This window comes from Halichoeres trimaculatus, unplaced genomic scaffold, assembly GCF_033239565.1.
Source record: "Halichoeres trimaculatus isolate MK-OKI-2021-1 unplaced genomic scaffold, fHalTri1.1 fHalTri1_scaffold_7, whole genome shotgun sequence".
NCBI lineage: Eukaryota > Metazoa > Chordata > Actinopteri > Labriformes > Labridae > Halichoeres > Halichoeres trimaculatus.
Window position 1 is genome coordinate 29,724,136 of NW_027437185.1, and position 12,983 is coordinate 29,737,118.

General features: G+C 39.6%; 1 protein-coding gene across 8 annotated transcripts in view; it reads right to left on the reverse strand.

Annotated features, from left to right (window-relative positions):
- The window catches only part of diaph2 (diaphanous-related formin 2), a 483,641-nt gene that overhangs the window by 43,874 nt on the left and 426,784 nt on the right, over positions 1 to 12,983 (reverse strand). The gene's annotated exons all lie outside the window — the stretch shown is intronic.

The window sequence follows — 12,983 nt, forward strand, 5'->3', positions numbered from 1 at the left end:
TGGCTTCCCACTAATGCATGACCCCTGCTGTTTAGCTACATCTGAGGCCTTCACCCTGCTGCCATTAACTTCAGGTTAACATGGAAACTTGGGGTTTTTCTGACAGAGCAACTGCACACGGGAGATGCAGGAACACACATGAAGACAATGTTCACAGTATACACCTATAAACCATCTTTAAGTACATAGCTGTATGATATGTACCAAGGGTCAGCAGTTCACGGCTCTTTGTCTCCTTTGCAGTGGCTCCTTGTAGCTTTAAAAATATTGAAATAAGGAATTTTTGTTTTTCTTATAGAGGGTATTGATGATTAAAGACACTGACACTAAAAAAAAACATGCATTGACGTTTTTGTTACTAAATATGCATCACATCTTGCAATAAAGCCTGCCATTTCTCTACTTCATCTCCTACAACATCAACAGCCTACCAACTTCCATGCACAAGATGACTAAAGCAACAAAAAGACAAATGTAGAAGAAAATACAGATTTCAATTCTGGGAAGACGAGTTCATTTAACTGCCGACATGTTAGCTGAATATAAATGATTGATATATGAAGAGAGCACATTAGACATTGGCAAATGACAAAAAGCAATGAGTCTAGCAATATTATCAATATATGTTATCAAATTCAAGCATTATTTCAAAATTTTTGAAAACTCTTAAATTTATTTATTTATTTATTTTGCAAAATTTTTTATTTCCTTTATTTTAAAAAAAAAATCTTATTTATTTTTAATTTTCATTATTATTATTAATTTTTTTAGCATTTTTTTAATTGGGTATTTTTTTTATTTTATTTTTTTTCAATTCAAACATTCTGAAACACTTGCAAATTTATATAAAATAAAAAACTAAGAAATCACACATCAATTCTATGAATTAAAAAAACCATCTAATTTAGTTTGTTAATCATAGATTTTTACTTTGTGTAGAATTTTATGCCCTTTATTGTTACTCTCATTAAGATAAAAATGATTTTGTGGTGCCAGAGTGTCTTGAATCCAGGTGAGCTGAGGCAAAATGGCTTGAAAGTAAAGATTGCAGACCCCTGATATATACAGTTGATTCAGATACTATAACCATGCACGCACACCAAATCAGAAATGTTCCCCCTTTGCCTTCTCGCTGCGTCTTCCTCATCCACTGGAGTCAGAGGGTCTGAACTGTGGCAAACTGTCTATTTTTAAACTTGACATATTAGTCATCTCTTAGGGGAGTAACATTGTTGTTTTTAGAATTCATGAATACCAAGCTGTTGTGTCCCCCTCTTGTTTACAGCTCTCCACTTATTCTCAGCTCAGTGTTTCTGGTTTGGATGGATTCGCATAAAATGTACAGATGCAGTTGGGTATAATAAATGGCTCAGTTACATTCAAGCTAAACAGGAAGTATGCAAGCTCATGTCATACTTTTTGTGTTGGTATTGCTGACTTCAGTCCCATTCAGCAGGGATGGAGGGGTACATTGTTGCAGGTGTACAAAGAAATGTTGTTTTCTCTTTTGTTTCTCTGTATTTGTTCATCTTCTCTAATTAATTCCACTGAGAAGTCATTCACAAATCATATCACTGATCACACCACAGACATTTGCATTGTTTAGTTCTGCTGAACTGAACCAAACATTTGAGTTAGTACCTGTGCTGCCCTTTGTGATTCTCAAGCAGCAACCTCCAGCGTGAAAATAAGAGACAATGTGGAAGAGCAAAAAACTGCTGTTTTTTTCCGCTTGAGGCTGGCTCCAGAAGTACATGGAGTCACATACACACCAAGCCAAAGAAAAGTAGTTTTCGAAGCAAAAACTAACCTATTTACAGCCTGGATGGTGCTTCCTATAGCTGTACTCGAAGCCCTCGCCGCTTCCAACATGGCTGCAAGAGCTGATCTGCTTCAAAAGTCTGTTTCAGAAACAGACTGATGAGGTCGAGGAGACTACTTCCATCAATTATACAGTCTATGTTGATTCTGTTGAAGTCATGTGACTTTATATTTAAGTTTTTTGGCCATGTGAGGCTGTTGTACTTTAGCCCGAGAGAAGCAGTGTGCAGAGAAGCAGCAACTAGCAGCTTGTTTGAATTTTGCTTTTAAGAGCAAATAAAAATGTTCCTGTAAGCATTGATGTGTAACATACTATTTATGTGTCTGTGATCAATATTCAGTTTCTGCACAGGTAAGAATGCTTGTGATGCTAATAACTTCGGCCTAGTAATAGGATTTTCCATTTTCCATTAGCATTAAGTTGCAGACTTTTGCTAAATGACTATCAGCTTTAAGCTTGCTAGCTAAAGATAACTAGTCTCATAAGTTAGGCTGTGTGTGCTGATATTCATCTTTGGCTTAACAAATTAGGTTTTTCATTTGTATTTCTTTCAAGAACTACTAAAGTTAACACCTCTGTTCTGGGAGGATAGACTCATACCAATTAGGATCAACTAAAACTCTTATTTTTACATCATAGCTGATCTGTGGATTGCAGGCACAACGTGTGATCAAAAAGATCCATAAAGCACTAATAAAGTTTAATTTGAGTATCTGCACAGTAAGTTAAGAATGGTAAAGACTTTACCTTTCAGCAGTTTTTAGCTTGGCAGTCTTTGTGCCACTAAAGAACAGGAGTGGACCAAAGGTCCTCTGGCAGACCTCTGGCTCCTACAGCTAATGATCTCGAATTATACACTTGTGGGTAATTAACCAACGTTGTTCCCTTAGTAGCTTACAACAGCAAATATGTCATTGTGAAAATAAACAACAATTAGACTTACACTCATTACCCTCTAATTACATCATCCTATATAACAATCACATGAAGAGGACATCTTAATAAAACCACAGGAAAAAAATCTGAGCAAAATAGAGGACCAATAAAAAAGTATTCACACAAAAACAGAAGGTTGTGCCATCACAATGCATTAATCTGAACATGCATTTATAACTCTCAGGAGTATTTGGTGGTGAACTACGACACTGACGTGTTTCATGCACTTAATGGAGCTGGTAGTGCTGCTGAAGCTTGGGAAAACCCATACAGGCAAGGGAGTAATTTGACCCCACTCAAATCCTTCCATCAGGCTCTAACCAAATAGAAGTCAAAAGAACGAATGAAGAAAGACAAAGAGATAAAAGGGATGAAAAAATAGAGAAGCGGCTAAACCACTGGGATTAGTGCTAAGTAACTAAATGGGCCATATCACTTTTCCATTACCAGAGAGGAATAGCTATTTCAGCTGCTGGAATCTAAATAAAAAAGGTGAACTCTGTCCTCCCCTCTGTCTTTTGTTCACTGGTGTGTAAATGCCGCACAGCCTCATCCCCTTCCATTTCATACTTCCCTCTATGAGCAAATGGAGATATGCCATCATATCCTTGAGGCCCATCAATAAATAAACTTGACGCAAATAAACAGATAAATAAATAAAAGTGAAGAGCCTTGCAAATGGGCATCAGTCAGCATTAGCGATGGAACCATGTCAAGCACAATCATGCTTGACTGGAGTAGGGGGGGGTGGGTGCCTGAGAATGGGGAGAGTTCTGACTGATTGCTCGCCCCCAGTGTGTGTGTGTGTGTGTGTATCTCTGTGTGTGTGTGTGTGTGCTGGTCTTCTTTTAACCCGCTCAGTCTCTCCTGCCCTCTTTAACTCTTTGGTGCTATCACTGTGGACACATCTTTCCATCAGTGCTCGATACACCCACTCACCCATTTCATTCGATCCCACTCCTCTCTGTTCTGCCTTCTCCCTGTCACACACACCTCTTTCTACTATGACCTATATGAAAACCAACTTCCATTTCTCTCTGTCCTTGACCATATCAACTGGGTAAAAAGAATAATCCAGCCTCTTCCTTGCAGCTTGTAAACGGCTTTGTCATCTGTCTATTTTGCTTTGCATCACACAAAGAATTTGACTGTTATTAATTCAAAATTAAATTTTCTCCATTATAGCTTGAATGACAACTATGTTAACTGGGTATGTCCTTTGGCGTGCATTATGTCGAGGACCTTGCTCTCCTGACATTGAGCATTCACTCCATATTTTGTTTTCTCAGATAAAAACAGTGCCCATTGAAATAAAAAGTGCATAATTTTACTGATCACAGAAGTAAAACTTCTCCACTGAACCATTAAATTCTTATTATCATTACTTTTGTCATTCTTTTATAGAACTCAATAAATGGTTACTGCATGAAATCAGTTAACAAAACACCTTGTTTTCAAAACTGTGCACATGCTGCTCGGGGTGTAGGAGGCTAACCACTGCTTTTAGAATTGAAAAACATTCTTTTTTCTTGGTGTTAATGAAAGGGTGTGCAAAGTGATGCAAGTTTTCTATTAGTATTCATAGTTTCAAAACCAATGAACCGTTTACCTTTATTTCCTTTTATAAGCTCTTCAAACAAAGCAGAAAAAAAGCAGTCAGTGAGGCAAAGGTGCAAAAAAAAAGCAGTAAAAAAGTTGACAATGTTTTGCACCTTTTATTTGAATGCATGCTGTCCGAAAGTATGAGTCATAAAAGTTCAAAGCCTCCTGTGACTTCAAGCTTTTAATACAGATGATTTTGTCTTATTTTTTTTTGTTTGCACAGATATCTATTTCAGATTTAGGTGGTTTCTCATTTTCGTCAGAAAATTACACCAACTTGTCCTTTTAAAGTGTCATAAACTTGAGACATTAGCTCTTTCTAAAATGCAAGTCCTTGTAAAAAAGCTCCAAGAGGGTTAATATCTCAATTAGTACAGTACTGTTGTTCCAGACAGAAAATTGGTTGCACCAAGGCGTTGCATGAGTACAATACCCAAACAAAAGTCTGCTGTTGGCTCTTACAGTGAGCCTGTTGTGCATTTGTAATACACCTATTACCATCTCCAGAGCTGCAGCAGTGAGATGACTGCATCGACTCATGTTCATCCTGAAGGTGAGATGTTACAGGTGGAAACATGCCAAACTTCCTCCAGATCTGCGTTCAGTCCATTTCCACTCTGCTCAGGTTTGGCTTCCCACTCTCTGGTCTGCATTTTCAGAGTGCAGTGCAGAGAAGCACGGCTCAACAGTTGGGTTCAGATGACCAGGAATTCGCTAATAGTACTGAAAACCTCTGACCTGAAGATTTCAGGCCTGGCACACAAATTGCTGTGGCATAGAAGAGACGGACCAAACATGAATCTGGTGGGAGTAAGCTGCAATGTGGAGGTCTTGATACTTTTTATCACACAAAGAAGACTCCAAGATTTCTTTTTTTTCCCTTACTTTTCTAATTGTTTGGGGCGACCTTAAGATAATCTCAGCACTTAACATAACTTACAGTACTATATGATTAGGGCTCAATAATATCACACTTCAGAAAAGGAAAATAGGAATTAAAGATGCTATGAGGAGGATCTGTTTTTTTTGGTTGTTTTTTTTGTTTTTTTGACTCCCTCGCCACCTTCTAGCTAACAGCTCCATGCTACAACGGATCCATAGGCTAACATGACAACAGACAGACTTTGTCAGCTTGTACAGCGGTTTAGTAGCTGTCCATGTGTAGCGCTACAGACAGCTTGGTGCAATGGGATATGTCTGTAATGTGCAACATTAGCGAATCCTGGTTATGTCCTGCCAGTCATCTACCAAGCATTTTATTGATACACTCTCAAGTTTAAACAGACCACTGCAGAATAACTGCTGCTTATGGGTTGAATCAAACATTGTCACAAACAGTTAGCCCCGTGTGTTAGCCTTTAGCTCAGGCTGTATCGCTCTCATGTTTACCTTTCTGCTGCTCTTCTGCCCTTTTTCTGTCTGACAGACAGGCTCCTGTATCCATCATTACTACAAAAATAATCACAGAAATCATTTTCATCTAAGAGAAGAACAGATCTATCTCCTCACTACTGAACTTTGTCTTACTCCATTGATAAGTCTCACTTCATTAACATTGGGCTGTAAAACCTCAAACCTGTTGACTCCTGGTCTGGCTCCGCTCTTTATTTCTGTTTACCATTATAGTCAAGCTAAATTCGAACAGATTTTGACACAGCTAGTTTTATTATGAAAGTCACTGGATGTCTTTAGGTAGTTTTTCGGTCATGACTTCCTGTCCCGCTCGATCTACCCTACACTGAATTTATTCGTCCCAGCTCTGCATCCAGCAAAAATAGGACAGCTGCGTATTACCTGCGACATGACGGACTAGCCAGGCAGACACGTTGCGATGGAACGGCTCTACATTGACTTGAATAGAAACCTATTTGATCAGTTGCTGTGACTGAGCGGGTGGTCCTGCTCAACCTGATCGGGAAAGTAACAAAATAAATTGGCGCTAGTAATCTCATTTTGAAGTGTGGATTACAATCAGGGATATATCTAGAAGGGAGACTTTTTCAAGATCACTTAGAAACTCCTCACAGCCCCTTTAATGAATGCTGCTGAAGAATCTTCCTTTCACTCAGTCTGAAGAAAGTTATGAAAACAATGTTAAACCTTCAGCTACTTAAAAGCTGAGGATATCAAAAGCATTATTTGTCTCACATAACAGGGCTCACCTTTACTGATATCTCCCATTAAATGTAAAAACTAACAGTTTTGATACATTCTTTATTGTCTGTATAAAGGCTCTCACTCGTGGCTCAGTCTGACTTCCACTTCTTTACCTCTGTAAAGGAGATAAAACACCAGCCTTATCTGGCAGTAAAATATTAATTCCACTTTATTGTGGTTGACAGATTGCAGATAGTGGTTGGCATTCCTAATGCAAATATTCCCTGGACATGACATCTTCTTTAATTATAGCTGCATCATGATAAGGAGGTTAGAAAAAAAAAGCATTACAGCAGAGGAAGAAGTACTCTCATTGTCAGCGCAACACATAACCATACAAGATGGCATCCTATTCCACCACACATTATTTGTTCTCCAGCCGATCATCACTTGGCCCTGCTGTATGCCTAATGAGCGATAAATAAGGTTTAATTCAACCAACACAAGTTGCCCATCCTTCAGCACTAAGCATGATGGCCTGGGCCAGATTCCATTGGAATTATATGAGGGCAATTTTTCAGCAAGTGGGATGGTCCGACTGTCTACCCTATGTTTGGCTTCCACAGGCATTCCTTTGGCGTTAAGCTCTGCAAGTTTATAGGTCTATTAGGAATTCATCAAGCAACGAACCATATCAATCTTATTGTGTGAATGTGCCCTGGGTAAAAAAATGAGATGAAACCATCCATTATGGGGCCTCCAAAGCATATTTGCCCTCCAAAATTGATCCACTATTGACAATTTACACTTAGGGTGACCTTTCATAACTGCCCACATACTTGAAAGCCAATATTGTTTGGAGAGGGAGCAAAAAAAGAAAACAGCCCACTGAAAACGCTCTAGGATATTATTGAATATGATAAGTTTGCAGACATTTTTCCCATGCAGTTGTTCGTCTGCAGTCCACTAGGTGGGAAGGTTGAGTACTTTTTACATCAATGAGGCTCTTTGCCAACAAAGTAAGACAATATTGGACAAAGGTTTTAAAGGCTCTGAGTCCATTATAACACCGGGTCATTACTTGGAAAACCAGAGAAGAAAGACAAAGTAGTTCCATGGGGAGCAAAGCGCCACATGATAAGTCTTCTCAGACAGGGAGCTGTAAAAGGGCATTATGGCATCAAAAGGGCATGCAGACGGCCCCCTGTTGATGCCCTGTGCTCGAGTAGATAACTTCAGCGTCATTTAAACTGCTAAGGGTTTCGGAGATGCTTAGCAGCAGGGGCAGGGGCAGGGGCAGGGGCGGGAGACCCCTGGTGTCCACTCAGAGAGGCTGCCCTTTATTAAGACTTGATTTATCCTCTCAAAATGGCTCCATGTCACACTTCACTTACTTTACGTCCTCTCTTGGCAGAGTCAAGCAACAGATCAGTTATGCGCCAAGGGTACTCAAATGGTACATAAAATCTTCATCTATATTTCCATGATGGGTTTTTTGCTGTGGATGACAAATTACTAAGTCCAGAAAAAGCTCAATGGGTCAATAGGAGGGACAAAGTCTTTGTCTCTGCCCTAGGATATCAAATCTCAAATGGACTGGCTGTCCATGCCTCAGTTCCTTCCCATCTGCCTTTCCCTTTGGCTGTTGATAAATATCCTTATCTATGAGAAGCAGGTGATAGATTTCAAGCAGCACGTCTCTACAGGGCTCTACTCTCATCTACTCCATTGATATCTCACATCTACTAAGCCATCCGAGCTATAGCAAGAGGCATCGACACCCTCTGGGTCTCTTCGTCCCAAATCATGTTAGCTCCTTTTCCTGTAGGATGGCCTCTAGGGCCGCCCCAATGAATAACATCTATCAACTGAAGTGCAGGCCAGGAGCTTACGCAGGCAAAGGGCCTCAGTCCTCAACTCAGACACCCTGCAGCAACAGTCTCTATCTGATTATATGACACAAGCTTGCACATGTGCATGTGAAACAGAACAGAACAACTTCTAGAGAGGCTGAGAGACAACAAGAGAGAGATAAAGCGATGGGTACAACACGTGTGAGCAAATTAATTGCTAAGGGAATTAAGATCGGTATCACTTCCTGTGGTGTAATTTATGGAGGAAATGGGTGACTTTTCCCAGATCAGGGAAAATGGAAAATAGCTGCCCGGCGTCACACATCGTATGTGTCAGCATATGGATGCTGTGGATAAATAGTGTGAGTATTCAGGGACCACTGAAGCCACTGGTGTGTTTGAGGAGAATAAAAGGACTCAGGGAATTCATTCTCCTTTGGCCAGCATCTCTAAAGAATGGCGCCCTTTGGTCCCTTCATTGGCACCTTTGCAGATTCATCTCCTTCTCTTAAATTTTCATGAGGGAAAATAGGTAATTTAATCTTCATTAAACATACAAGGGGCCCACTCTCTGACCCGAGCAGTTGAATTAACTGCAGGGCTTGGAGGGGATTAGATGGTTGGGCTGAAATTCTGTAACCCTGACAAGCATTATATCACTGCATCTCTATTTTAATGGGCATGAGGTGATCCGTCCAGCTTCAATGTCAAATAAGTCCTTAAGAAGCTTACTATATAGAACACAGGAGGGAACTTTTGATGGACTGACCTGTGAAGGTGAAACAAGGAAGCGGGGCAGGAAGAGGAAAGAAGAGAGGCCACGGTTTGGGATTGTAATGACATTGAAAAGGGAGCAAATAAATACGACTGGCTTGGTTCTCTTTGAAATCTGAGTGATGTGTCTTTTGGGATGCCCCCCAGAATGAAAGACCTACTGAGCCTGTGGCTTTCATCCCTGACCATAAATCAATGAACCGGGATGTATGAGAGGCTCCTGTTCTCTACTTAACATTCTCAACATTCTCCTGACTGATTCCCAGGTAGGTCTAAAAAATGGAAAATATAAAAGAAACAATCAACATCTTTTTGAATCCCAAGACTCAATTAATTCACCAATGTAATGCTACATTATCTCTCCAAATTCAAACTAAACTCACAACAAAAACGTAGCTCTCCTCCCCATCAATCCATCCAGTTTCTCTGTGTTGAATTAGAACTGGCTTGTGTAATTGCATAACGCATGTGTATGGCCTCTTGGGTTAGCTTTTCCATTTTGCACTAAGTGGAGACAAGGAAATAGGAAATGCTTGTGGAATTGGGTGGAATTGTGACTGGCGGCAGCTAGAATTGTGTTCAGCGTGACACTTGAGGTAGTCCGCTGAAGTATAGTTGAGCCTGGAGGACCACAAAGAAAAAAACACCACGACATGCCGGGTTAGATGAACTCCTTTGGCGTTGGTGAAGATTCTTGTGTGACTGAGAGACTCTCTCTGGTATACTCTGCTCGTTTGAGGATGACATGAGGTTAATCAAGCTTTAAAGCATGAGATTACGACAGACATGACAAGCAGGAGTGAATAGATTCAGCACACAGTCTGATACAACCACTCAGAAAAGGCTTCTCTTTCATTAAACTCTGAGGCTGAATTCTGTCATTCCCAGTCTCAGAGAGAAAGCAAATATGTACACAACAGAAGTACATAAACATTAATGCTGCAATACTGACCTAAAAATTACAACATCAATCCACTGACTAAAATGTTGACAGTTCCCACAGTGCAAGGAGGAGAAACAACCCAGAAACAGCGTTCCATGACTGAGGAATCTTTTGTCACCAAATTGTCCATCACTGGGGAACTTAATTGTTTCCTCTTAAAGAGAATAACGTTCATTCAAACTGTGCGTACAGATTTCTGTGTCCCCCTCATGAGACGAGACAAATTCCCCCAATGCTCTATGGCAGCTGAACTCATTTCCAGATTCCGTTTATAAAAAATCCATGGAGCCAGCATGTCAAAAGGATTTTCCATTCTCATCACCTCTGAGTAGAGAATCCATGAAGCTGTTTATCAAACTACAGAGTGTGGGTTCCATGTCAATAAACAGGGAGTAGTCACTGCATAATACATTCTGGTGGCATAGCAGAGGTGTGCTATTGAAGACTGCCGCCAAAGAGAGAAATTGAGAATAGGAAAATAGGTCAGAGGGATACAGAATGTTCAATCTAATATCACAAGTAACACAAAGAAAGACAAAGGAGATTAAGTTCTACATTCACCCCCATAATACATCATATACAGTCTGGGTGGAAAACCATTTTACATCCTGGCATGTACTTTGCTGGGATCAGCATCGAGCCCCAGAGGCAGAGGTGGTGTGTTTTTTTTCTCCAGGAACATCTCCCTAAACCTGATGTATCCTAATATATCTCTTATATCTTTTTCTTCTCTAGTTTGGATCAGTTTATACGCTAATATATGCTAACCAGAAATGTGATCTTATCACCATTAGATAAACCCTCACTTCTACAAAAAGAATTTTTCTATCAGGAGATAACCACCGATCAAGGAGCAAATAAATCCGTTTTATATCTCGTTTTTTATATCTCTTCCAAAAACATCAGGAGACAGGAGTGAATCATCCAAAGAGAATTCATGGTCCAAGGTCAAGAAAATGGTTGGTCTTCACTCGGCCAAACCTTAAGATAAGACTCAACTCATGAATTTTAGCAATGATACGGTTAGACTTTTTGACTGATGGTTCATGGACAGTGTTAATACACCCCTTCTCCAGTCTTCTGATGATAGAGGCTGCTATTGAAGGAGCCTGAACATATTAACCAATAATAATAAGTGGACCTGAGTGGGAACTCCTAACCTTCCAATTAGGAGACAACCAACCCAAGTAGTAGGCCATAGCTGGTCCACATTTCAAGACCCCTACTACAAAATGACCAAGACCTCTACTGAGTGAATCAACCTCCTCCCCTTAAGATTCGTTCCCATTCATCAACCAAAATTAACCTTACCTTTCTGAGTTTGTCCTTCTTCAGGACTGTACCAATTTGCCATTCAACCCAGAGGCACAAAAGAATCACAGAAGGCATGTAGACCTTTTCAACAACCATCACATCTAGATAACTCAGTGCGTAGTGTCAGCTCAGAACTGTTCAAGAGTTTGGTTATTGAACTGAAGTTTTGCATTGAAGTGATTCTTACCATATTTAATTAGTTATTTCATGGGTTTGCACAGGAAAAAGATCCTTTAAGCTGAAGAAGTAATAGTCCGTTTCTTAATAGACAGGTTTTTTTTCTGCCAGATATCAGCTTGCCAAAGACCTCTCCTTGACTTTACTTAAAAAAAAATCTTCAAAGATTTCTGTTTTTAATTATTTATGGTCTTTACAGAAGCAAACTTTTTTCTTTTTAAGCCATATTGAAGGCTTGTTTTGAGGTACAGAAAAATACTCCCAGATGAGAATTCAACCTTTTGGACTATACAAACAAAAAAAACATCATACAGAGCATAGTATTCACATACCTTCATTTAAAAATCACTATAATTAAACGTACCAGAACATGCAACCAAAGCCAATCTGACATATAGCAAGACAAGGACTCTTGCAACACAAAGACAACTTCTGTATTAAAGTCAAAGACCATTCATGTCAAGTTGCTTGCAGCATAAAAGCAAGATTCCCTCAGAAGCAGGTACATCTAATATGCTTTTACACATTAGTGGCATTTACATACACGAGCAATGAAACAGGAGCATAAAAATCGCTGTGAGTGGCCAAAGCATGGAGGTCTTCAAGCCTCTCCAGCAGAAGACTCCCTAAACATATCCACGAGACAGGAAGTGACATGCTGTGACAGGACAGATTAACAGGAAGAGCATGACAATTAGACGCCAACTGGAGCTGATCTACATGGCAGAGGTGATGCTGAGTGAAACAAAAAGTAGTTCCATCACCTTTTGGGTTCGTTTCTATGTCGTAATATTGAACATTTGGGTTCAAAGAGTCAAAACAAAGGCAAATTTTTGTGCTTTTCTGTGTCTGAGTTCAAAGTATTCCGTGTAAGATTTGCCCTTCGTCTCCAATCTTTTGAGTTTGGAGCCTTTATTTCTGCTGTTGGGTGTTTTGAAATAGTCTTATTCGAGTACATGTTTTATGTTGAGTACACTGACTTCACTCCACTCCACTTACTCTGATTGTGATGAAAGCTGTTCAGTCAGTGTTGTTCAGTCAGTCAGTTTCTGTTTTAACGGTCATTAAGCAAAAGCTTAAGTACTTGAACTCCCGTATTTTCCTTTTTTTGCTGTGTGCATTGTGAATATTTAAACTTAGGGGAGAGAGCAGCATCAATCATAAGCTCTTTCACATTATAAATGAGTTCTTTTGATGTGTCGTTGTAAATGTTAGTCGAAGTAAAAACAGCAATGGTCCCCAGTTTGATTTCATCCGCATTGCACACTAAAACATGCTTCTGATGAAATTACTGTGGAAATCATAATTCTCCATGGATGACTACAGCAAGTAGAAAAATAAATCTTTGAAAATGAATTTGATTCATTCTGAAAACAGTGAGGAGATGCTTGTTCTTTGTATCATTACTCATAAAAAGCTTTCATGCTGTTTTTTTCCTCCACGCAGTAAATCTTACACTTTATAC